Source organism: Amphiura filiformis, chromosome 16 (genome assembly GCF_039555335.1).
Source record: "Amphiura filiformis chromosome 16, Afil_fr2py, whole genome shotgun sequence".
In the NCBI taxonomy this organism is placed as follows: Eukaryota; Metazoa; Echinodermata; class Ophiuroidea; order Amphilepidida; family Amphiuridae; genus Amphiura; species Amphiura filiformis.
In genome coordinates this window covers 13,969,783-13,997,067 of record NC_092643.1, presented here as the reverse complement: position 1 = coordinate 13,997,067, position 27,285 = coordinate 13,969,783, and the positions used below count along the sequence as shown (strand labels likewise).

At 38.3% G+C, this 27,285-nt stretch overlaps 1 pseudogene; it reads left to right on the top strand.

Moving 5' to 3' along the window:
• The window catches only part of LOC140172440 (nose resistant to fluoxetine protein 6-like), a 37,788-nt pseudogene extending 12,472 nt beyond the window's left edge, over positions 1-25,316 (top strand).
• The last annotated feature ends 1,969 nt before the right edge of the window (positions 25,317-27,285 follow it).

The window sequence follows — 27,285 nt, the reverse complement described above, 5'->3', positions numbered from 1 at the left end:
TAGTGTTTGACTGCTTTGTACACAGTGATTTTCATCACTTCCAGTGTACTGTTTTCCTGACACTTTTGTGGGCTCTGGAATTGGCAATTTTTGGCCATCGAACTTTGCTTGTTTTGTGCCTACTCTGGATGTTTGGTTTAGCGTGTCTGTTTATATGCACAGTGATTTTCATCACTTGTTCTAGTGCAGTTTTGTATTACCATTGATCCTTGTTGTTTTTGCAGGTTTAGGGGTGGTGCAATAATTATGTGTACCCCGGGGTGAATTATAGGGGGGCAAAGATTTTTGGCAGGCCAAAGGGGGGGCAAGCATTTTTTGGCAGGTCGAAAGGGGGGTCAAGCGATTTTTGGCAGGTCGAAGGGGGCAAGCAATTTTTGGCACAGATATTTTGGGCACCGTTTCTATATTACGCCCTAAAAAGGCGTAGGAAAACGTTACGAACACGTTCAAATATGCAAAATTTCCTGCTCGCTGCGCTCGCATTATATGTTAAGACAATTTAAGGTTTTAAATTCGGGTTCCCCAAAATCTTGCATGTGTAAGGGGGGGCAAAGATTTTTGGCACGTCAAAGGGGGGCAAAGGTTTTTGGCACATCGAAAGGGGGGGCAAAGGTTTTTGGCACGGCCAAAGGGGGGGCAAGCGATTTTTTGTAGACCATTTTGAGAATTCACCCCCGGGGGTACACATAATTATTGCACCACCCCTTAGCACTTTTGTGAGCCTTGGAACTGGTAATTTTTGGCTATCGAACTTTGCTTACTTCCTATGCCTACATTTGCTGGTTTTGCCCCCCCCCTGCATATTGTCTAGTCTGTACCGTATTTACTTGTTTCCCCACATCAAGTTGGTGTACCTTGCTCGTTTTCCTTTCTACTCAATAATACTTAATAATGTGATTTGAAATGTGCACAATTAATTTTTTTCTCTATCGATTTGCGTGTAATACCGTTATATGTGACCCGGCAGCACAAACGAGCCGTAAATTCCCTAAATTGTACTCTGTGTTACGGTGTAAAATGTGCACGAAGGTCGTATTCATCGATAACTTAAGCTGGCCCGACATCCGTCTTATTTTGATAGTCAAAAACTAATCAATAATCCTATTGTTGAAGTGGATAATAAGCTTCTACTTTAGATGGCCGGCTATAGAACTTTCAATAGCTCTGGTCTTTGTTTGCTTTTGCTAAATCCTGTTCAAGTGGTGGGTTACCAGGCATTGTATTTTGTACACGTATGCATAACCAACAATTAACAATGAGAGAACTTTCTTAAACCTTGTTGACTTGGGGATGATTTGAAATGACCGCCAATTATGACTGTTTGATATATATTGCCAGCAATGTGGAAAAAGAGACACATGTAAAAATGTAAAACGCTATAATTTTGTTGAAGGAGCAAAGTTTAACAAACCATAACCCCGCTTCTGGATATCGTTTGAAGTCAAATGATATACCATTTTTAAGTTTATGATGTTTATTTTTTAAACACGAAATAAAACAAAATTGACCGGGGGAGGAATTTACGGCTCATTCGCCGTGGACGGTCACATATTGACAAACTAAAAAATATTGTCACGTGTTCCTATGTAATAGCATGGTAATATTCGTATTGCGCGGACTTGGATGTCGACCTTTTCCCATGATACATCACGATTTTCCCATGATACATCACGATTACATCGCAAACCGCTGGCGGCGCCCTTATTGCGAATAGCGAGCGAGAATTAAATTCGCGGCCAGGAGTTTAAAAACTAACGTATTATATAGGCTATATCATTGGCTATCCGAATGTACATTATATAAAAATACACAAACCCGTACACCCGGTCGTATTTAAAGCCATATAAATGTACGATTTCGAGCAAATTTCAATTCGTTATCATTTGTAAAATATTAATAGCAACGACTGTCGGGAAAGTTTTCTGGTCACTACTTTAAGGGGGTACTACACCCCTGGCAAATTTTGTGCCTATTTTTGCACTTTTCTCAAAAATTATAGCACATTGGTGACAAGTAAGATATGTATATTATAGGGGCAAGGACTACAACTACTGCACTTAAAATTCAGCAACTCAAAGCAAGTAGTTATTGATTTATTGATCAAATATTTGTTTTCCCTCACTTTTGACTGTAACTCCAAAACTGTTGTCTATGCTGAAATAAAATTTCCAGTGCAGTAGTTGTAGTCCTTGCCCCTATAATATACATATCTTACTTGTCCCCAATGCGTTATAATTTTTGAGAAAAATGCAAAAATAGGCACAAAATTGGGCAAGGGTGTAGTACCCCCTTAAGCCAACATAATCAGGTAACAATTTTTTTTTAAATTCACTATCTTGACCGCTTTTTATAACTGAAATGATATAGGAATTCGGCAAAGCTTTGTTGAACGGAACAGTAGTCCACTTCATGAAATACTCATGAAAATATTCTTACCATAATCATGATAATTATGGCTCGTAAAGTCCGTAAACATTCAAGAGATTATATTTCCATAGGTCGTGCGACTCTTCTTGGATTAATAATATGCTCAAGTTTTGAGCGTTTTCCTTCCGAGAAATATCATGCACATGGGGCCAGTGGCGTAGCTGCCGGGGGGGCAATTGCCCCCTGGCAAAAATTGCCTGTTTGGGCCCCGCCCCCTAGAGCTATTTGGGCCCCCGCCCCTAGAGCTATTTGGGCCCCCGCCTCCCCCCTTAGTTCAAGGAAAAAAGAGTAAAATTTTTTGCTCTTCACTTTTTCAAACCACCGGAAAAAAATGTGGGTCAACCTTTTGAGGAAGGGGCGGCAATTCTTTTTTTGTTTGGTGGATTTGGGCCCCCGCCCCATACAGGCTTGCCCCCCCCCCCTGGAAAAAAAAAATCCCAGCTACGCCACTGCATGGGGCGGAAATGACACCCCTTATCATTCTTATAACAAACTTATCATTGGATATCCTTCATATAACCCATACCATCCCTCTTGTGTGTCAGCCTTATTTGTCTCAATATTTGAGTGCAAACACCGCTAAGTCATGCTCCCCTTCGATTCTACCCATTACTAACGTACTAAAATCATGCACTATTTATGTTTTTATATTACAGCACTTCTACCGTCGCTGTCATGGCTCTCTTTGGGAAACCCAACTGCCAAATCTGTGCATTGCCAGGAACAAAAGCCCATAGACGCTGGTTTGGTTTGTTTTATGTGAGTAGGGCCTACAGACAGAAATGAAGTATAGGTACCAGTTATGTTCACCACTGTATCCTAAACAAAGACAGATATGTCAAACTTAAAACCAGCTCTTAAATTGGCCGATTGAAAAATGTCAATCTTTTAACGATTGATGATCGAACCGTAGACTATGGAGAGACATACGGGCATTGAGACTGACATTCTGTCATATTATAGAAAACGTAACTCAAGGGCGCTCTATAGGCATTCAGGCCGAATGTCGATCTCCGTCCAGGATCACCAAGCTTGAAGTTACTGACCATGAGTCCAAGACCCTAAGAAGCTCCAAGACACCCGGCTCCCCTCAGTGCACCAAGTCTTAATATGATTATTAACTATAACAAATCGACAAATATGATCTGATTGACTTGGACTTTCATATCATAATTTTTTTAAATCTTATACAGGTCATTGTGTATAGTCATAATTTTACTAATGCTAGCTGGAGCAGTAGTTGACATCTTTCAAAGTCACAAGAAGAGGAAATCCAATCAGATGACCATGAGCAGCACTGTAAGATCACCAGCCTCTAAAACTTACAATAGCTTCGAGAAAGATAAAGAAGTGGGAGCATCGTATATACCAGATGAAGAGAAACCCCTACTTGCGAATACTACTTCGAATGGTGCAGTTACTGACACCATTTCGAACGGAGCACATAATAGGAACGGAACCGCCATAACGACACAAATACCTCAAGAAGGATCGAAATCTAGTATGTTTTCGTGATGCCTATGTTCTATTATACATCCTCTTTTTTAACACACTCTTTTTGGCTAAATGCTAATATTATATCAGGGGACTTGGGGCACCCCACTTCAGAAGTAACGGTTATGTGCCCCATTTAAAAAAAATCGAATATAGGCCTACCCGCTTTTTTAGGTTCGGCTACCCATCTATACGTTGACGTTTGAGCTTTTAAACTGCATTTCGCAAACTCTCTGTGCATTCCGCCGATCGTTACACCTAACACTGTACAGTAAATAAATCAAAGTATGTGATTAAATAAATCGATAACATTGACTTTGGTTGATTTTCAGGTCTTTTTCAAGAAATTCTGTTATGTTTTGCTTTCAATCGGAATCTGAGGAAATTATTGGACACCAAACAGTCGGACAAAAGTATTGGTTGTCTCAATGGAATACGTGTTATCAGCATATCGTGGGTTATTCTGGGCCATGCTTATTTCTTTTCTTTGTTTCCGAATCCTGGTAGGTATCTGGGTGTTTTCTATAAAGACCGAATTAAAAAAGACTAGTTTGGGTCTGACGTCAGGGCAAAGGTGCAACGTGATTGGTTGCTGACCTGCGCAGTACATCATTTTAGGATCTGGTTGACAGGACGTCATACGCAAACTAGTCTTTTTAATTCGGTCTTCAATTGCAGCTTTTATTTGTATTTCTAGATTCATAATTATTCGGCTGCATGTCGTACTTTCCTTATAGCTGTCCTACAACTTGATAAGTTCCCAAGCAGGAGAGGCACATAGCGCCAAAACCGAGGCGCGCAGCACTGAGGCACACCGACATCGCCTGGCTAATAATTACTTTGTCAGCAGAGATACTAAAATAAATACCCGGGATCGATACACGTGAATTTGCTATGCACGAGTTTGATATGAGAAGAAAATCTTTGGATACCGGAGAGAAAATGATGAATATCTCCCGTAAATGATTTCGTATAAAGAAACCAGATGTGGTTCCTTGCACTTGAATATATATATTTTGAACAGATATGATAGTCGTTAGCTTGCGTCTTGAGAGAGTAGCTTGCGTCTTGAGTCAAAACTGACAATAATTCTGATTTATATGTGCCGAATTATATAGCGCAGTGTATAGGCCAATCGTGAAGGTAGTCTAAAGGCATATGACCTATGGCGTCAATGCTCGACTCACACACTAGCAAGGTCAGTCACCGAGCTAATCGGGGCTATTGTCAGTAGCCTTAGTCAGATGTCCTTCGGCCCATTATGCGACTCAAAACTATTAAACAGGTCGATACAAACTGGCCATGCGTGGCGGTGGATTCACCCTACCATGGCGATTTCTGCCATGAAGATATCGGGGCGATGACACTGTGTGAGGTCGAGAAGAGGCAAGTAGCGCTGACCCCTAGACGTGAAAGAGACGCGTAGCGACGACATCGAGGCCGACCGGAATCTGCTTAAGATTGATTGTGGAGGAGCATACCTCATAACATTGTGTATTTTGGGTAGTGGCAGAGGCTCTGGGACCATATACAGCTCTATACACTCGAGCTAGGATGTCCTGGTTGAGAGGACACTCGAATTAGATCGCGAGAGTACACAAATAATTCAAGCCACAAAGGCCCATTTTTATTGCTTCTCTTTGTATATGGGCCTAGACGACTGATTATGTTATGAAGGCCTAATGTTTATTTCGTTCATTCATTATGTTCTTTTTTGTTCCACTGCTCTTTTTTCTCAGAAAATAAGCTCCAGCTACTGAGTCAACCTGCAAATTTTTTTACCAAGCAGTTGGTAATGCTTTTTGTCTGTCGATACATTTTTCTTCCTGAGGTAAGTTCAAGTATTTATTCCATAGTGGCGTACAGTGATTTTTGGTCATTTTTTTGAAAATAGGCACATATGTTTTTAATAATGTTCTCTTTCATTTTTCTAAGTCTCATCAGTCAAAATTAGCTAATAATTAATTACTTAAATGTGGCGTATCGTTACAAAGTGAAATTTTGTGTTTTGCATAGTGGCGTATCGACCATACGCCACTTTTTATACACATTTTATAATTAAGAAATATCGGCAAAATGAAAAACATTGCATGTCATAGTAGCGTACACCTCGGACCTATACGCCACTATGGAACGAAGCCGACGAAAAGAAACGCCATGGGGATTACACGGCGATCGATGTGGCGTAAGGTTAACGTAAGGAGGTTATTGCGTTTTGCGTGTTTTCCATAGTGACGTATAGTTTAGTACTTATTGTTTTCATTTTGCCAGTAATATTGTGTCTTTATTTCTTTTGAAAAATATATAAAAAATAAAATCTATTTAGTTTACTACAGAAATAGCCCATCATTTACACAACTCGATTTTTAAATTGGCAGTTCTTTAAACCCGATTTTCTTGAAAAGTTGTTTATTCGCGGAGCCCCACTATACGCCACTATGGAATACAGCCGACGAAGTGGTTGACAATATTAACGGAATTATTAATTCTTAATGATCTGATGATATGTTGGATTTCATTCCAGAGTAATAATAATAAGAGAGGGTGGTCTATCTGCTGTGTCCTATAGCAGGGTATCGGTCAATGTAATAAATGCGAGGATCACAAAGGATGCCTGAGAATATAATGAAGCTCAGGTGAACTGGCAATATAATAAGGCAGAGAAAAAATTAGAACCGTTCGGATTCGAACCAGCGCGTACTCACGATTACTATACATGTCGTCGAGTCCACCACCACACAGAACTGGTCACGAGTCTCGTTTCAGCGTTTGGAAGTCTTTGGATAGGCACTGAATTTGTGACACTGGTAACCCAAAGAGTAAGCTGTTACATTAGGCGCGATGTTATCATGTTATATACGCGTGCACAAGTTTTTTCATTTGAGGATCTATCAAGAAATCGCCGGATCTTTCCAATTTTGTAGATACAAGCCCAACCTTTGCGAAGAACATTTCTCCTGCACCGGGGTCCTGCATGTGAGCAACAGTTTAATTTATGTATCATTTATTTGATACAGCCTGCATGTTCAATTATTTTCTCTATTTCAGTGGGTTCTTAGTAGCTTATCTAACTCTGGCAAAGATGAAAGAATCAGATGGAAAGATACCACTAGCATTGTTTTACTTTCACCGAATATGGAGGTAAGAATTAATAACGATTTACTCTTAAATCATTAACGTAAAAGGCTCGGTCACTCACCTTTGCTCAGTATTCGCCAGCGAAGTGTTACGTGTAATCCGATGATCACCATACCAACTGGATCACGCTTTTGAGTTCTGCACCACGATCGAAATGATCGCAACACAATGTTTATGGCATGTACTACCAAAGTCAAAAGGTGCGTGATCCAGTTACCAGGGAGTTGTGTAACCACTTCGCTGGCGATTTTTTGTGGGACATTTTTTTGTGAGTACATCAGACACACCAAATTGCATTCTACGATGAACGTCCGTCTGATACAGCTTGATACCAAATATTTTTGATTTTATATTTAAATTCGCGATATAATAGGGCCTATAAATATAGCAAAGTATTAAAGGTTTACATTTTTGATATAAAAAAAAAACTGTGCAAAGGTGGGCTACATAGCCCTTAACAAGCTCGATAGAATCACGAAGCGGCGGTCCGACTGGCTGGTCATGAGGAGGGCGTCATAAATATGTTCGACGTGACGAGAGTTTGTGTCCATCACCCTATCTCTCTTCGTTTTTTTCTCTCACATTCTTTCTTTCGTTCTCCGTCTCTCATCATCTGATGATCTTTTGGTGTAAAAATGACTCTACATGTAGGCCTACATGGAACCCAGGGATGGGAGGGGTTCAAGTTTGGTTTGGATATAGGGAAGTGCCGCTGAGAAGTGGTGTCTTGTGGGTCGCAATAACGATTGTTTGATTGTATGAGTGACTGACAGATCGATTGAATGATGGATCGATTGTTAATTTTACTTTTTTTCTACCCATCAGGCTTACACCGTTGTATGCATTCGTGATATTGTTCTCCATTTTTGCTTTTCCTTACTTTGGGAACGGCCCAATATGGTATATTGCAGAAAATCAATTATCTCAAGGCTGCAGGAAATATTGGTGGCGAAATCTGTTGTACATTAACAACTTCTTTCCGGCTGGAGAACAGGTAAAATATGAAGCCATTAACTGTACCTAAAAGTCACAAACTATACCGTTTGCATTTCGTGCGGAACATGTTTTGTCATTAGTGCAGCGGGTCTTTCCAATGTTGCAATGGATGCATAAATCTGCTAAAAAAGGGTGTTGTTACCCCGGTTGTTACACTTGAAAAGGTTCCGATGATTTAAAAAACAAAAACAAATGAGTATTGAGCAAATTAATAAACTCGCCAAATGCAGCATTTCATACTGCGACCTTTGACATCTCATTTGTTGCTCTGCGATCTTGTTGAAAAAAGCATTTCAGCAATGGTAAAGATTCGGATTTGCGGAACGTGTTTTATTCCCAGGGGGTTCACTTGGGATATTAGAGAGTTTGCGAAATGAAGTTTGAAAATTTACTTCAACTGTAATGGCAACTTCAGAAATATCGATTGGATTTCTTGCTTAAACAACTTACTTCAACGCGAATGTATGATTGGTTACTGCACAATTTTATATCAAACTTGCTGGGGCGATTTGCTTCCCTATTGTGCCGCTACTTGATGTTAGATGATAACTGAAACAAGAAGCAATTAAAAATAGCTTAAAAATTTACAGAACAGAACACACTGGAACCAACATTCAATACGATCTTGAATATTATAAGAATATCTATGAGATTCTATATCTTTACAGTGCTTGTTATGGTCCTGGTACTTGTCAAACGACATGCAGTTTTATCTCATATCACCGCTTCTTCTCTTCCCAATTTTCTGGTAAGTGGATAAGGTATAGGACTACAGTGTATATAATTTTCAAATTCTTAAAACAGCCAGCTTATGTGCAAATTGATGGCCTTTTATTATATACTAGCGGGATACCCGCGCTTCGCGCGGGTCCCCGCTAGATGAGTAAATGGGAGCGATCACTAAAACAGGAGGAATTACTGAAAAGGTAGAATCATTGAAAAGGTAAATTTTATTTTTCTAAACCTGTTCCTTCTTGCATTTCCATTTAGCTTCTTTCTTTCTTTCTTTTCAGTTTCTTCTACATGGGTCTAGTTTGTTCCCATTAAAAAATTGCTATTTAGCTTGAGATTTTCCGTTTCCATGTTATTTATTTAGGCCTAACCGCATTCCCATTATTTTCTAAATCTGTCCTTAAATTTCTTACGTTTCCCTTTTAGCTTCTTTTTTATGCTGCTTAGTTTGTGATTTCCCGTTTCCCTGTTATTTATTTAATTCTGTTTTCATTATTTTGGCTTCATTTTTCTTATATTTTCTGATTAGTTTTTAATTTTAGCTTTTTTTTTTCTTACGTTTCCTGATTAGTTTCTTTCTTTCCTTCTTTATTTTGTTCCCGTTTCATTTAGTAACCCGTATAATACCCGTATCTTTTTTGTCTTCCCTTTCTTTTCTTTTTTATTCATTTTATTCTTTCTTTCTTTTCAGTTTCTTCTACATAAATCTATTTTGTTCCAATAGATATATGCTGCTTAGCTTGTGATTTTCCGTTCCCATGTTATTTATTTATTGAACTCCGTTCCCATGCATTATTTTATAAATCTACCCTTACTTACATTTGTCCTTTTAGCTTTAGGTTTTTTTCTATTATTTTGTTCCCATTTTTTATATTTCCTGCTTATTAAGTTATAGCTTGTGATTTCCCGTTTGTATTTAATTCTGTTCTCATTATTTTAGCTTCCTTTTTTCATGAATTATTTATTTATTTATTTATTTATTTATTTTTTCATTTTTAGGTTCCTTCCTTCCTCCCTCCCGTATCCTTACGATTTGTATCATTTTGGTAATCTCTTATAAACCAAACCGGCCCAGTACCCCTTTTTGTCCTACTTTCTTTTCTTTTCTGGCACGGAAAGTTGGCCTATGCATATGCGTCTTCCTTTTATTTATATAGATTTATTTATTTATTTACTCTAATCCACAACCCTGTACCCATAACCCATCCATAGTAGGCCTACCTTTTCAGTTTTGTCCTACTTTCTTTTCTTTTCTATTTCTCTGGCACGGAAAGTTTAGACTGCTGCCCTCAGTCGTCAACCGTCTGGATTGACGACTCACCGGTGTTCATTTCCGCCACCAACGGCAGCGAGGTTACGCGCAAGAGCTTGACAACGGCCGTTTAGCCGCGAACTTTGAAACTGCGATTGAGCAAAATTTTGCCCCACATCGGCTCATTAAAAGGTACATTTTTCAAATGTGCGGCATCAGGAAATTAAAAATAACGTGCAATAACAATGATAAGGGTTCATTTTATCAGGTTATTGTGTGTTTTTTATTAAATAAAAATAATCAGGTGAAATAACTGTCAGTTTAATTTTGCCCCAATTTACGAGATTTTGACCTGAAAACACAATGTTTTAAAGTACTTTTTGAATTTTTTTGAGATTTTCTGTGTTGAAGTGAAATATTGCAGTTTGATATTCACAGATGTCCTTTTCTGAAACCGCAAACCTGATGTTGTTACTAGGTGTTTCCTTTTTGTTATACATTTTCTAAAACCGCCTTATTTTGTTTTTAAACTTTACACTGCTTTTCGGCCCGACGTATGTATACGCTATACGCGCGAGCCTAGCACAAGTCAATGTGAAGTAGCCTAACCTTTTTATGGAAAACGAATAGGTTTTATTTTTGTTGTTTTAATTCGTTCTGAATTTAGGCCTATTGTTTGTTGGATATGATAATAAATTAACACCAACATAACCTTCTTTTGAATAACATTTGAGAATTGACGAAATGTTCAACGATTGACCCATTTACATTCCAATAGGCCTAAAATGAGGCCATAATCGAAAATGCGACTCATTGTCTCATTTCAGCAGTACATCTATTCAGATTGTAGGCCTACTAAGATGCCCTACTACACAGTTGATCCATTATTTGATTTACCAACTTATTTTAATACACTAACACTGACTTAAGGCTTTTTTATTTTAAATTCGCCGGGCTTGTCGATATAGGCCTACCTGTTAAAGATCTGCAACGGCCAATGGTGCATGCATGCATTATGGTTTGATAATAGGCCTATTAATATATAATATAAATGATTGATATGCCTACCGTGATTATTAAATAAAAATGTTACATTATAAAATGCACAAAATATATACACACCTTTGACAAAATATTTCCCACGTTATCGCATATACCACTACCAGCTATACAAACACAAAACTTTAAAACCTTGAAATACAATCATGAGTCGCGGCGCGGCGGGGGCACCGGGCCCGGTTGATTTTGCCATAACATAAACTTAATCTCTAACTATGAAAGTCAAAATTTAACCGCGCATTTCAACTAAGATAATCATCATGAGTTTATGCCCTCATTCACAAAAAACTAACGACTTCGAGTCCATTGCTCAAAATATAATATTAATAACCCTAAGATTTCGTTTTAGTAACATTAATATGGGCGATATTTAACCCCTTAGGCCTATTTGCAAAATTTCCCGAATCAAAGGGGGAACGGATTCCCCCAGAATGGGAAATACTTTACTTTTTAGGCTCTCATTTAAAATTTGTTTTTAAACGCCAGAAATGTTAGGCCTTGTTTATTTTATGATAGGCATATACTCCTTATCTTTGGTCTTAGGCAATTATTTCTAAAACTACAAAAATGGGCATCAATTAAACCCTCATCAAACTTTTCCGAATCCGAGGAAAAAGGTTTAGGCCCGCGTTTACAAGAAAATAAAATACTTTCAGGTCTATAAACTTTGTTGTAAGTATATAATAGACTTGAATGTTCTTAATTTTATTAGGCACCTGTACGTACATCCAAATCTTTTAACCCCTTCCATGATGGGGGATATATCCTTTAAAAAACACCAATTTTTAAACCTTGTTTGTTTTAAGTAAAGTGGGCCTAATCTTATGTAGGCCTAGGCCTAACAATGAATCACAAAATACTCAATACATGTTTTAACCGCATGAACAGCGTAAAGCATTTACTTTTTTAATACGATTAAAACGTTTTCGAATTTCAAATGTACTCTCCTCCTATTCGACCATCTACGGTCGGTAGGCCTATTAACTCGATGTCAAAAATTTTCAATGTCTGATTGACCATCTAGGCCTATAAACCCGATAATAAAAATGTCGATTTTCGGGTTTGGGTAGGCCTATAATAGCGAATGATTTTTATGCAAGACATGAAATTTAATCTAAAACGCAAATTCGTGCCTTTTTATTTCCTGTTTGGATAACTTTTCCCATAATTATTACCATGCATGATGCATGATTAAGATAAAGGCTTTTAGGGGTTTTCGTGAATGTTTTGAACGATTGTTTTTAAAACCTAGGCATTATAGATGTTTTACATTAATAACGTTTTCATGAACTTGAATAGATATGAATTAGGCCTAGGCCTAATTGTTTTAAAGCATTTCTTGTGTGAATGTTTGAAACGCTCTTTGCAGTATGATGTATTATTAGGCCTAGGCCTACTGTATGATCATGAAAGGTCGCAAATTCATGTTTTAGTAGCAATTTCCGTCTAGCCCTTAAACAAAACACTTTGGCCCCAATGCATATTATAATGTCGGGAGAAAGTATAGGCCTATACTTGCACTATAACAAGTAAACCTGTTAATTTTAAAATGAACTCTCGTGGTGCAATTATGTTAACAAAATACATAGGCTTAGGAACCGGATGCTGGGGGGGTGGGGCAACCCCCCCAATAATTTTGGTGCGGGGCTCAATTACCCTTCAGTATGAATAGGCACGTTTTCATTTTAGGCCTATGGCCTCAAATTACATTGTTAAATTGTCTTGTTTTTTCAAAAACATCAACTGCAACTTATTGTACAGTTAGGCCTATGCTTCACCGTAAAAAAAGTGTGTGTGTGGGGGGGGGGGGTGTCCCGATTCGCCCCTTTAGACCCAAATGAAGCAGGCCTATAAACAACACGTTCACCCCTCCAATAAAGTCCATCCCCAGATTTGACCTCTTTTCTTTGTAGGCTTATATATAGGCCTTGATCCATGGGCTTGATCCAATATTTAATATGCAAGAAATTTCGACCCTCCGAATTTAAACCTTTCCAAGTCCTAAACAAATTTGGCCAAAGTCCACATTGCCGTAAAGGTTGGGCTACAGTCTTTTTCACAGTGTTGACTTAAATTTCATAAAAAGAAAATGAGGAAAGATTTTAATCTTTCCCATTTTCTTTTTCTTTTTAAAAAAACATGGACCTAGGTGTTCAAAATTGTCCAATTGAATATTTAGTCGAAAAAATTGATTGTTGTGTCGACCGATAATATTCACTAAAAAGAATCCCATTCCAACCAACGTGTGCTATTTCGGAGTATGCCTAGTATTAGCCTACATTAAGTGTAAAATTCATTGGATTATGAATTATTAGTCTTTAAAGGGGAAAGATGAAATAAAGATGGCATGCAAGAAAGCGGAAGTAAAAATAGAATATGAAAAAGAAACATGAACTAATATTAAAATCAGGTATGACAATTTTCAAATTTAAACCTGAATTTATGTGGGTTTTTGTCCCGTTTTTCGCACTTTCATTTAATTTCAGCCATTTTTTTGGCCTTTTTAGCCTAATTTCCCGCGCTTTATCAGGTTTTTCAAACATTTCAGTTTTTTTTCACGGATCATTCTCCGGTGCCTGTAAAATAGTATCACGAATACGGGAGAAAAAAAGAAATATGAAAATAAATCATACAAGAGGCTGAATTTTTATAGCATTAAAATAAGGTAAAAGAAAGGTGCATCAAAATATAGTTAAATATGGCCTTAAGGTGCCATTTGAAAAAGATGGGGGGAAATATAAAAAAATAATGATAAACTAGGCCTAATTAATAATATAGGCTACGCTCAGGAAGGAAACAACTGTATGCGGTATAGCCCTACGGCCTAAAAAACTAAGTATTGTTGAACTTATGCATAAAGTCTCAAATTGAAATAATAACAAAAAACAAATGTTATTTTATGTATTGTTTTTTGTGACCATTTTTATGACTCAATATTAAGCGTAATTTTTCTTAATGTGAATGTTTGATAGTAAAAAAATACAAATTTAGGCTAATATTAAAATAAAATAACGATAAATCAAACAATTACAATAATGACAACAACGGCAAACCAATGTGATGCATGTTTATACGTATGAGAGTCAGACATTTTAAAGAATTTAAAATGTACTTGATTCCTTTGCTGTAGGCCTATGCCTATCCCGCAAAAAAACCTCCGTTTTTAGAAAATTTATTACAGAAACGCAACACCTAGGCATAAACTATCGATGTTCAAAAGTATGCTGGTGTTAATTTATTATCATATCCAACAAACAATGAATTCAGAAAAAATTAAAACAATTTATTCTAATAACAAAAATAAAACCTATGCGTTTTCCATTAAAAAAAAAGGATAGGCCTACTTCGCATTGACTTGTGCTAGGCTCGCGCGTATCGGGCTGAAAAGCAGCGTAAAGTTTAAAAAAAAAAAAAGGCGGTTTTAGAAAATGTATAACAAAAAGGAAACACCTAGTAACAACATCAGGTTTGTGGTTTTAGAAAAGGACATCTATAAATATCAAACTGCAATATTTCACTTCAACACAGAAAATCTCAAAATTTTTCAAAAAGTACTTCAAAACATTGTGTTTTCAGAGCAATATCAGAAACATTGGGGCAAAACGAACAGCGCAAATATGTCTTAATTAATTTTTAATTACTTCAAATTTCTCGATTATCTGCTAAAATAATTGCTTATCAGTTATGCTATGCTATTTTTAATGTTCTGATGCCCGCCAAATTTGAGAGAGAGCATTTTTAGTAAGCCGGTACAGGATAAAATTGTGCTCAAACGCGGTTTGCGTTTTGCGACAATACGACCGCTGTGCAGCGTGTTCGCGTAACCTGTATGCCGCCCTCAAACAGCGGTGCGACTGAGAAAACTACGTGGAAAAAAAGTGACGGATTTTGCAACAGGATTCCTGTGGCATAGAGCGTGCGCAGTTGTGTCCAAATTGACCTTTTGACCGAGTTTGTTGTTTTTAGAAGTTCAGAGCGCGATCTTGTCACAGCGGCGCGGTACAGCGACGCAGTACGCGGGCGCCGCTAGTCAGTCGCGCTACGGCGCACAACTGAAGTCGCAATGAATAGTTTTCAGAAGTCCGTCATGATATTGGCTGTAAGATAATCAGTCGTCACTACGAAGCATACACAGTACATGCGAAGTGTAGACGGCTGATTGGAATTAGTCTACGGAAAGTTGGCCTATGCATATGCGCCCCGTGCGTGCGAGTCACATCCCTTGTACGCCAACGCACTAACACCAACACGCTGCCAGTTAGTTACGGTACGCGCTACCACTGAGTTTTGACAATAAAAAGGCCCGGGAAAAAATCCCGGTTTTAATCATATTTGTTGACCGTTTTCAACCAAATAAAGTGCAATGCATTTCCCATTATATTCCTCAATCTCCGGACAATTCATAGGCCTAGAATAAATAATGAAATTGTACACTGACTGTCTGCACCCCGGGTCTCCACGCAGGCACTATCACCACTCTAGACTACCAGACCACTGTTTCCTACGTTACCTTAGTGATGACGCAAAGACCTGATTCACGCGTCGTAGCCTTAATTTCTTGGCTGCCAACCTTGATGCAGTGGCGGTAAATGGGGCGCGTAGATCTGCGTAGGGACGAAAAGCTCGTAAGATCATTATTAAATTATGCGCTGTTGTGCATCTAGATAGCCTGAATCATTTCTTGGCCACCTCGCAGTTGGCAGAAAACGGGGCAATGTTGCTCTGCGTATGGTTTTTTAATGGATATATTATTACGCGGTTCACACTGTCCTTATTACCCACAATGCCACTGCGATCGATTTTGCATAGCAACACGACAGTTTTTTATGTTATTCTCTTAGTTACCACCAATTTTTGCAAAAACGAATGTCCGATGGAAAAATGGCAATATGTACCCGATCAATATACCTATAAATCAAAGCCGAAAGTCTAGGCAATTCGGAGAACACTCGCGCACAAGTTGGGCAACCTTCCTTTTATTTATATAGATTTAAGCGTCTCTTTCGGAGGCGAAGGGGCATGCATTGTGACTTCAAGGTATATTTTAAATTTAGCCAAATGAATGAGTTATTCCTTTCATTCCATGATAAAATGTTTTTTGAAAATGTCTGATATTTTAATTCCATTATTATTGTTTATTCCCTTGTATAGATACAAACAAGATTTACAATAAATAGCGCCATCAGTGTTCACCTTTAGTTACAAAAATGAAAAAAGTTCTGCCATCAAACAATCGTGGACAATGTAAAAGATGGATTGGTGATAGAATAATAATGTGGATTGGTGGAGAAGAGAATAATTAGAAGAGAATAATGTGAATAAATGATGGTAGTTACTATGCCATAGTCGATTTTTGATAAATTAAAAATATGTTACTAATCATGATGAGTGCATTCAGTTGAACTCGAAATCATACATAATGTTTATCACATTCCGTAAGTGAGCACCCATGCTATAACAATTATGCCAAGATATGTTGCACTATATGATTCGATAACATCTCGTGCCAACGTATACTTCTCTTTTACTGTCACTAATAAACTCTTATAATTGTTTTCCTAGGTCTCAAGCAATCGGACTTTGCGTGATAACTGCTCTACTATTGGTTAGCTTGGTAGTAACAGCAACGCTGATTGGCTATTATGATTTAACTACAAATTTGTATGGAATACTCGAGAGCCTTGTATCGGCGTACGTATTACGCAATAACATCTGTCATTCGTCAGTTTCATACGTCTGTCCGGGGTACAATGATGAATGACGAAATCCCCGGGACGCTAGAACTACCTCTTAAAACTATCTTCAATTTGAATAGGGGGGAAATTACACAATCAAATAAAGTAGTTGCAGTGGCGTAGCCAGCACTTTTTCAGAGGGTGGGCAAAGGGGGAAAGACAACTTTTTAGGAGGGGAGGGGGGACTTTGACGAAAATGGTCACAAATGGGCTAAAAATACAAAAAAAGTCCTAATAATTTTATATATCAGGGTGGCCAGCATCCCACCGGGATGGGGGGGCTTCTCACAGGGGCACCTGCCCCCCCCTTGCCCCTGGCTACGCCACTGCGTAGTTGCTCAGTGCAGGCATCTCAGGATACTTTTGTTTTAATACTTGTAACAAACTTTTAAAAGATCACGCAGTTCAAGGGACATCTTCTGGTGCGCAGCCCGGGTGCGCAGCTATATACTGGCCCGAAGACTTTGCCACAGTAGTGTAAAAATGGAAAATTTGGTTTACGGTTTGTCCCGTAGGTATGTCCCGCGATCCCGAGAAAGTAATTTCTTTCTTAAAGAAAAATTAATAGGCCTACATTAATAATGCATGGCATGTTTTGGATAGATAGCATATTAATGGGAGAATAAACCTGAATTCTTATAATTCAATATTCCATAAAGCCTAAGAGTGGTTGGGAGAATAAACCTGAATTCATTATAATGCAATATTCCATAAAGTAATTTTCTCGTAAATATATTAATGATAACAATAAAGACAAAAAATATGCGTCGATTACCAACATACTCGTTAACAATGTCATCTTTGTTCAATTTGCCTATGAAGCCTCTCAGCATCAGACTCTGCAGACTTTTTTTCATTGGTTTACCAGAAGCCGTATTGTCGCATCGCTCCCTACTTGGTTGGCTTCGTCGTCGGTTATTTCACTTTGAAGCAAGTTACAGAGCGCCGGAAAATACGCATATCACCCGTGAGTAAATTAACCTAAATTACCTGAAATTACCCAAATTACCTCGTTAGCCGTTTTGTATATCGCACAGAGTTATTGGGCACGGAGGGGGGGTGTTGTCATACTATACTAGTCTCAGTCCTTGGGAGTCGGCGATATCTATCACATACAGGTCAAAGACCTAAAACGGGCCGGAATAAAAATGAAATGCGAGGTGAAAAGGACACCCATGCGGTTAAAAAAATTACAGAAACACATTTGCTACCCTTTCACAGAATTCGCAGACTGGCTACGCCACTGGCAAGAACACACCCTTCTCCCGGGCCTTCTCCATAACCTTCATGAGCTTCTCTGTCTTTGCTATATAGCTATCATTCCCCACACTTGCACTGAAATCACCTGGTACTATAAGATGACATTATGCTTGGGATTATGGTGTCCTGCAGGTAGCTCACTGTAAAATTGGCCCTTAATTGGCTTCTGCGTTAGCAGCTTCTGTAGGAATATGTTGGACAACATGAGTATAGGCCTACATGCATGTCGGATATTTTCTCAAGCATATAATACAAATAGCCATTTCATGTCCTCGTTTCAATGCTGGTATATTTCTTTGTAGATGATCCAACAATGTTTTTGGACATTCCTGCTGTACAAGATATGTAGTTAACTGGCTGAAACAAGGTGATTTCTAATACATTGTCTGTAGCTATATTAATTTCTCTTAAAACTGTAGGTTTGCTGTATTTTTGTCGTCTTCGTGCAGAGGTACATACTAGCTCTGTATATGTACAGTTTTCCCATGAGCCGTCATATACAAGAGTTACGCTGACATCATCGTTTGCCCAACAAAGGTCCCTTTGGTTGCTTTAAGTTGTAACTTTCAGCATCGATATGTTTTGAAATTGGTCTTGTCTCCCAAAAAGTGTGTGGATGATTAGCCATCCGAAAGTTTTGTTTGGAATTCTTATCCAGCCTGGACCTTGGGAGGGATTCCCTCTTTTCCTGGAGCTTTACCACTGGAGAGGGGGTCGATGGCTTTACACAGGTCTGTAAGGAGGGCGGGTTATCATGGTTATCAAGCTGTTCAATTTCAGGCTGCCTCTTGATCATGTTGATGCTGTTCAATGCATCATTGCAGTACATTCTCTTGGGAATAGAGTTCCTGGTAGTGCTTGACCCACTTTTCCATCTGTTTGCTTTGGTCTTTAATGACAGCACCATCCGACGACTTTATTGGTGCAGTTTTGGTGGTGGTTGGCCCAAACGCTTTTTGATGCCTCCATTCATACCACGGACATTGCCACTGTTGACGGTTGCATCTTCTGACCGAGGGCCAGCCAATAGTCCTTGGCACAGCCCCTTGCAATATTGCAGGTGTCTTCTTTGAGGGTGCCCTCTTGTAGTTGATAAGAGTACATCGTTTAGGTTCAAACCAATCAGGATTATGTTTGCTTCTCTTGCCAAAGGTGTCCATGGCTGTGATAGGTGACAGTTGCATCTTCTGACCGAGGGCCAGCCAACAGTCATTGTCACAGCGCCTTGCAGTATTGCAAGTGTCTTCTTTGAGGGTGCCCTCTTGTAGTTGATAAGAGTAGATCGTTTAGGTTCAAACCAATCAGGATTATGTTTGCTTCTCTTGCCAAAGGTGTCCATGGCTGTGATAGGTGACAGTTGCATCTTCTGACCGAGGGCCAGCCAACAGTCATTGTCACAGCGCCTTGCAATATTGCAGGTGTCTTCTTTGAGGGTGCCCTCTTGTAGTTGATAAGAGTAGATCATTTAGGTTCAAACCAATCCGGATTATATTTGTTTCTCTTGCCAAAGGTGTCCATTATGCCTGTGATAGTACATTGTATCTCTATTCTATCTCTCCATAGTAGAGGTTTCATGGCAGTCCTGCAGGGATTGTTCTATAGATTTAGCAAAGTACCTGCACAAGGCAGGAATTGATGTTCCCATGGTGTTGATACGCGAATTCTGCTTAGAGTGATGGATACGTTTTGGCTGCATACACACTGACTTTGCTGCTGACCAATGAGTGGTCTGTACCGCAGTCGGCAATATGGTAGCTGCAGGCGATGTTTACACAGTTCTGAGATGACCTTCTTGTGATGATGAGGTCCAGCTGATGCCAATGGCGGGATCTGGAGTGTCTCCAAGACACTCTGTGGCATGGTTCTGTACTGAAGAAAGTGTTAGTTATGCAACGTTGTGATATGAGCACTGATCAAGCAGTCTTTGTCCATTTTCATTCATTTTACATACACCAAAGTCCGAGACAGCTGGGCCATGCACTGTGATCCGAACCTACCCGAGCATTGAAGTCTTCAAGTAGAAATAAGTCCTAATTAGTGGTTATACTTCTGATGGCTGAGTCCAATTCCTCATAAAACTGGTCCTTGGTTTCAGTAGAGAAGCATATATGTAGTAGAAAAGCGAAGAGAGAGGAAACGTTCTGTGCCTCCAGTAGGTGGTTTAGTTGAAGAGAGTAAGGTATTCCTCACTGCAAACCCCGACTCCATGCTGGCGTGGTTGGTCTTGTTCCCTTCCTTGCCAAAAGAAGGTGTAATCTTGTTCTCTTAGACTTGACTTCCATCAGAGAGGATTCTTCTCTCCTGCAGTCCAGCAATGTCAATATTCAGTCTTTTGAGCTCGCGATTAATGATGTCTGTCTTCCTTGCATCCTCAATAAGATCAAGACTTGAAATTTCTAGTTTCTTTCCAGGTGCACTGTTTTCGGTCTGCTTGTTGAGTTGATACTCTAGTTTCAAGCACCCTGTGAAGCAGGCTGACCGTGACAGGTCAGCACCTTACTAACTGGGGACTGGCCCGCTTTAGGTGTTGGTGTGCGGTAGCTGACCAGTGGAACACGATGATCTTTCCCACAGTCGGATGCAGCCTGTAGCACCCATTTCCTACGCCAATTGGTGTGGGTCACTGGTAACTGCTGCATCCTGTGTAGTTTCTGCCACTGCGTGCAGTGACACAGAAGTCACCTCTACAGGGCACGTGCCTGGGTAAATTTTATGTTATGGAGACCCTGAGCTGCCCAGTAATCAGAATCCCTCTGTGTGGCCTCGTTAATGTAGTCCAAATGTGAGCGAAGCAATACATTTGGCACCAACTTGGATGCAGGAGCTGCCGGAAGGTGTTGAAGTTCAGACACCAAACCGCCTTGTGGGCTCCACTCCGGATTTGTGTAAGGTTTACTCCCTTGCCTTTGCCTCTCCCGAGGTGCTCACAAGGAAGTTAGGTTCTTCGCAGTCTGACAGCCATAGCTGGGATTTCCAACACGCCCACCAGTATCACTGAGGTCTGATTGTCCAAAACTTTAATATCTTCAGCCAAGACGCTCCTATTGCATCACTTCTGCCTAATGCAGATAGAACTACTAATAATATACTTTCCCCAACATCCGAAGTCAGAATAAGTACTGGAATTATAAACTTGCTAAATAAGTTAGTAAATGTAATTTCAGACAGAGTATATCGGGCTAATGTCTTCTTAATACTGGAGCTAAAACTAACCACTGACAATCCCATTTATACTGACCAACAGGTACGCGTTGCTATTGGTTGGACTCTTGCATCTGTTGTAGGCATCACAGTGGTGTATGGTACTTACCCAAGCTTTCAAGCAGGTCTTCTCCAGGATGGATGGTCTACCACAGAAAACATCTTCTACGGAACATTTAGTAGATTTGCATGGGCATTATCTATATCGTGGGTCGTATTGGCGTGCCATTATGGCTACGGAGGTATGCTGCCGTTTTGTTTAATTTCAAAGGAGAATGTTATCTATTTTCATGTACTTTACATGTATGTAGTTTCTATGCATGACCGCTGAGATTGCAATATTGACCAAATCCTAGCGTGAAGTTCTCAATTGAATACCTGAGTGGAAGAAGGGCCCAACTCCATCAAAACTGTTTTTGAGATATTAAGAAAAAACTTAATATTTGGACAAGTTTTATAGGCAGAATGTTTTCATCTTCAGGGGACCTTAGTTTAATACATGAACATACAATATTACATACATTCGAAATTATAGATGATGTTTTCATGGCAACGGTACAGGTCTTTTAAAATACGAGCTGGAGTTGGGTCCTTCTTCCACTAATATACTGCAAGTGCCAGTTCCGTAAGCAGATGTATTATAAATAGGTACAGAAATTTGGTAATTAACCATATAATTGCACAAGTAGAAGCATGTAATATGTTAGCAAGAAAGATTATTGTAGTGAAAAGCAGATTTCACGGATGAACAAAATTCCTCTTTAACCCAATATTTGTGGAAGAAGGGCCCAACTCCATGGAGTTGGGCCTTTCTTCCACGAAAACCATGATTAAGTGTACGTGAAAGACTATTTAGAGAGTGGATTTTGGCTCATCTTTCACACACAAGGAAGAACAATCTGCTGGCAACAAAATGCTGGGTCTAACTCATTTTTGTAAAAAAATGGAGTTGGGCCCTTCTTCCACTCAGGTATTCAATTGTACAATGGATTACCTGTAGGAATCCACAGAAGTGGCAGGTTTTTTCCTGGGCAAAAAGGGGCAGTGTAAATACTGTAAGAATTTTTTAGGGGGGGATCATAAATGGGGATTTCAGTGATTTCTTGTTTTGATGGTGGGATTCACACATGCCCCGTGGCTTTCTATGAAAACAGATAATAATGAGTCTTTTACTAGATGAGCTTTCTACTCTATCAGTGTTGTTTGAAATAAAAAAGGATCATGAGCAAAACAAGGCATTTTACAAAAACGTCCTCATTCAATGAAATAATAATAATAATAAAAACGCATTTATGGGGCGCCTTACAACGATAAACTAAACTACAAATATAAAATATCTTAAAAGTACTATCTTAAGCTACAACAATGATACCAATAATGGCAAGCATATAAAATATATATACAAAAGTAAAAGACAGATCATATTGGCAACCATATAAAAGACACAGGCCTACCACAAAGGCAATTATAATCAATGAGGTGTACAGATGTGCCCATGGTACACAATGTACTACTTATGGTTCAATTTAATGATCAAACATGACCATGATGATTATAAACTTGGGCATCTTCAACAATAATACTTAAGATATGACTCAAAATTTACTCAATGATGTATTAAATTTTGATGAAATAAACTACAGATAAACTTATCCATTTAAAAAGGCTGTATCAAATCTACTGTTACCCAGACATCTGTTTGGATTAGTTTATTGGAAAGTCTGCTTCTTTCAAATGCAGCTTTGGGTTCTCTTGAAATGATCACAGTTTGTCGCTTTATATTTATACGCCTCTTAACATTCTAAAAATACAGGGAATTTTATGTTGTACAAATGTATTTTCGTATCACAGCCTTGTCCATGTATTGTTGGGTCACAAAGTAATGCTCAATGCACACCTTCCAATTATTATACCACTTTCTTTTGTTTTCCTTGGTCTATAACAGGCTGGGTCAACGATTTTCTTTGCTGGTCGCTTTGGACTCCTCTAAGTAGGCTTACATATTCGGCATACTTAGTACATGGCTTGATTTATTATTTCTACTATCTATCATTGACTTCACCATTTCACGGATCTTCAGCTGTTTTTGTAAGTATATTTATGTTGATGTCATGGAATATTTTGCTACCATGACGGGGGGGGGGGGGCACTCACTAAAAATTGGTGACAGGGATGTGGGGCCACATTGACCCCCATTTCTTAAACTCCCTCTCACCCAATGACCCCCTTTTTTGTTTTCCTGTCACCAAAAGACCCCCTTTTTCAAAAAATTTTGACAAATTTCTGATAATCTCTCACCAAATTTTTCATTATTTTTCTTCAAATTAAAAAAAAATTGACCAAATTTTATCTTAAAAGTTGTTCTGCCGATAGGCTGGTAATTTTTGTGGTCAGTCAGGGAAGCGGGAACTTTTTAGAATTACTAGTCCCAGGTATCAGCTGAACTTGCTACAGTAACAATAAAGGTAGACCTGAACAATTTGTGACCCGGCAGCACAAATGAGCCGTAAATTCCCTAAATTGTATTCTGAGTTACGGTGTAAAATGTGTACGAAGGTCATATTCATCTGTAACTTAAGCTGGCCCGACATCCGTCTCATTTCGATAGTCAAAATCTAATCAATAATCCTATTGTTGAAGTGGATAATAAGCTTCTACCTTAGATGGCTATAGAACTTTTAATAGCTCTGGTCTTTGTTTGCTTGTATTGCTAAATCCTGTTCAAATGGTGGGTTACCAGGCATTGCATTATGTACAGGTATGCATAACCAACAATTAACAATGAGAGAACTTTCTTAAACCTCGTTGACTTGGGGATGATTTGAAATGACCACCAATTATGACTGTTTGATATATATTGCCAACAATGTGGAAAAAAGAGACACATGTAAAACCTTAAAAAGCTATAATTTTGTTGAAGGAGCAAAGTTTAACAAACCATAACCCCGCTTATGGATATTGTTTGAAGTCAAATGATATACCATTTTTAAGTTTATGATGTTTATTTTTAAACACGAAATAAAACAAAATTAACTGGGGAGGAATTTACGGCTCATAAGTTCGCCGTGGACGGTCACATTTTATAAACATAATAAAACTTCTCTATGTACCTGATTGGGAATTAAATACAATTGCTGGGGCGTATAATGTATCTCCAATTCTCCAACTCTCAATATCTCCAATTCTCATTATTTTACAGGTTTTCATTTTCTGTGGGACATTGATGCTCTCGTATGCTGCAGCGATGTTATTCTCTCTGGCTATTGAGTACCCTTTTGCGAACTTAGAAAAAATCTTGTTACGGGGCACTGGCATACGGAAACGGCAAAATACAGATCCAGCATCTGGAAGAATTGATAATGGTGATCAAAGCAGCAATAAATCAGGGAATACACCATGAAGGAATGTGATATTTTATTATATCTCTCATACATAAATTCTAGACAGTTCATTGGTTGATTGCCAGTTATCAGTTTTACCATCATACTCTTTGTGTGATAGTTTTTACCATCACAGTGCTTACACATGCACTAGGCGGACGCTTGGACTAGCCCATTTAGTCATGGGGTGGACTGCAAAATGTGAAGTGTGTCACACGGCAAAACATGGTGTTATGTTGATGAAAATATATATTTCCTAATTAACATAGCATTTTTATAAGTAATAAAATTTATGTATGAGTGATATCAACAGTGGCGGCGCCACAGGGGCATGGGGGAAAGGCCAGTTTCCCCCAGTAAAAACTCAAAATTACAAATATTTTCACTTTCTGCAGAAATTTTGCACAAAATTTGTTGATTTTGCCCCCCCATGAAATTCACTTTGCTCCCCCGAAAAAAATCATGGCGCACCCACTGGATATCATACACATTAGCTTTCGTGGAAGATGCGTTGTTCCATTCTACCTGCCGCCATTCCAGCTCCGGACAATCCATCTATCACCTTATGATTACCGTATATTTCTACCATCACACATAGACAATTAAATTTGAAGAAAGTAAACGCCTCAAAAAACAAAAGTCCCCACCTGTTTAAGGGATCCAAAATGAGCGTTTCGACAGTATTTTTTGTGGGAGATGAGAGCACCTCATACCTATCCAATTGCATTCTGAATACGAAGCATGTCTTTCTGATATCAAATAATTTTAATTTTTTTAAATCACAATATAATACAAATTTTATGACAAATTATAAAAATTTGATATTTTTCAAATTTTTGATATATAACAGTCCTCGAAGTAAATTATATAAATCTAATGATATATTCTTAAAGTGTATGTAGCAGGAGGAAAAGCCGACGGTCAATTGAAAATTTTGACCTTTCATATTGAAGATATGGATTTTTTCCCAAAAAGACCTAATTTTTTTGGTGTTTTGGGAAAAAATCCATATCTTCAATACGAAAGGTCAAAATTTTCAATTGATCGTCGGCTTTTCATCACACCTACATACACTTTAAGTATAAATCATCAGATTTATAAAGTTTACTTCAAGTACTGTTAAATATCAAAAATATCAATTTTTAATGATTTGCCATAAAATGTGTATCAAATTGCGAATTTCAAAAATTAAAATTATTTGATATCAGAATGACATTCTTCGTATTCAGAATGCAATTCGATATGTCTGATGTGCTCTAATGTCCCAAAATAAATACTGTCCAAACGTTCATACCCCAGCCCTTAAGGGGTCATAACTTTATGCAACTTTTCAAATTGCATAAAATGTATTAATGTTTTGATTATTCCAATTTCTGTTCACACAAATGTGGTATTATACTGCAGCTTACATTCTCCAAACGTTCATAATAATTTTGTTGCACTTTAAGGGGGTACTACACCCCTGGCCAATTTTGTGCCTGTTTTTGCATTTTTCTCAAAAATTATAGCGCATTGGTGACAAGTAAGATATGAATATTGGAGGGGCAAGGACTACAACTACTACACTGAAAATTCAGCAACTCAGGGCAAGTAGTTATTGATTTATTGATCAAATTTTGGTTTCCCTCATTTTTGACTGTAACTCCACAGCTGTTATCTGTATTGAAATAAAATTTTCAGTGCAGTAGTTGTAGTCCTTGCCCCTATAATATACATATCTCACTTGTCACCAATGCGCTATAATTTTTGAGAAAAATGCAAAAAGAGGCACAAAATTGGGCAGGGGTGTAGTACCCCCTTAAAACTTATGTATAACGTAAAATGTTGTTCCTTTTAAGCATTCATCCAAAAAGAACACATATATGTTTCTTGTAAATGTGACTAATTCCTTATGGAATTACTGACATTTATACAGCATGATGCTGGTAGTCTATGGTGTTATTCATTTGATAATCATCATGATCATGCAATATATAGATATCAAATGAAAGATGAGTTCAAAATCAGTATACAGTATATTTCCGAAGATATCATCAAAAAATTATCAAATTAGTCTCAAATTATGTGGTATTCCACAGTCAAGACTAATTCACCAGTTTTTTGATGAATTCTTCGAAAATATACTGATTTAGAATGCCTAATTTAAGTATGTTAATGACAAAAATATGAGCTTTCACCTGATACTAAACTCTGCAATTTGATGGGATAAAGTGGGAGATAAGGCTGTCAAGCGGTCACCCACCTTTAAAGCCTTAATGTACGATCTTTTTTCAGAATATACCTTTATTTTTTTAGAAACCGATTTTTTGACATATTTGTAATACTTACACATGTTCCAACTTAAATCTATGAGCAAACTGTCAAATTCGCCCTATTTGTAGTAAAACAGGATGATTTAATTTCTGTTGGTCCGACATATCATAATTTTTCAGATTATGATAATATATTGGAACGGTCACAAATTGTAGTCTCCTACAAAACTATTTGATTATGCTCCCTCCACACATGTGGAGGGAGCGTAATCAAACTGGCTGCATAGGAGACTAACTCGCAGTCCTAATCCAAAAAGTGCGAGATATTTTGAGGTGAAGTTTGTGATGTTGTTTCTTTG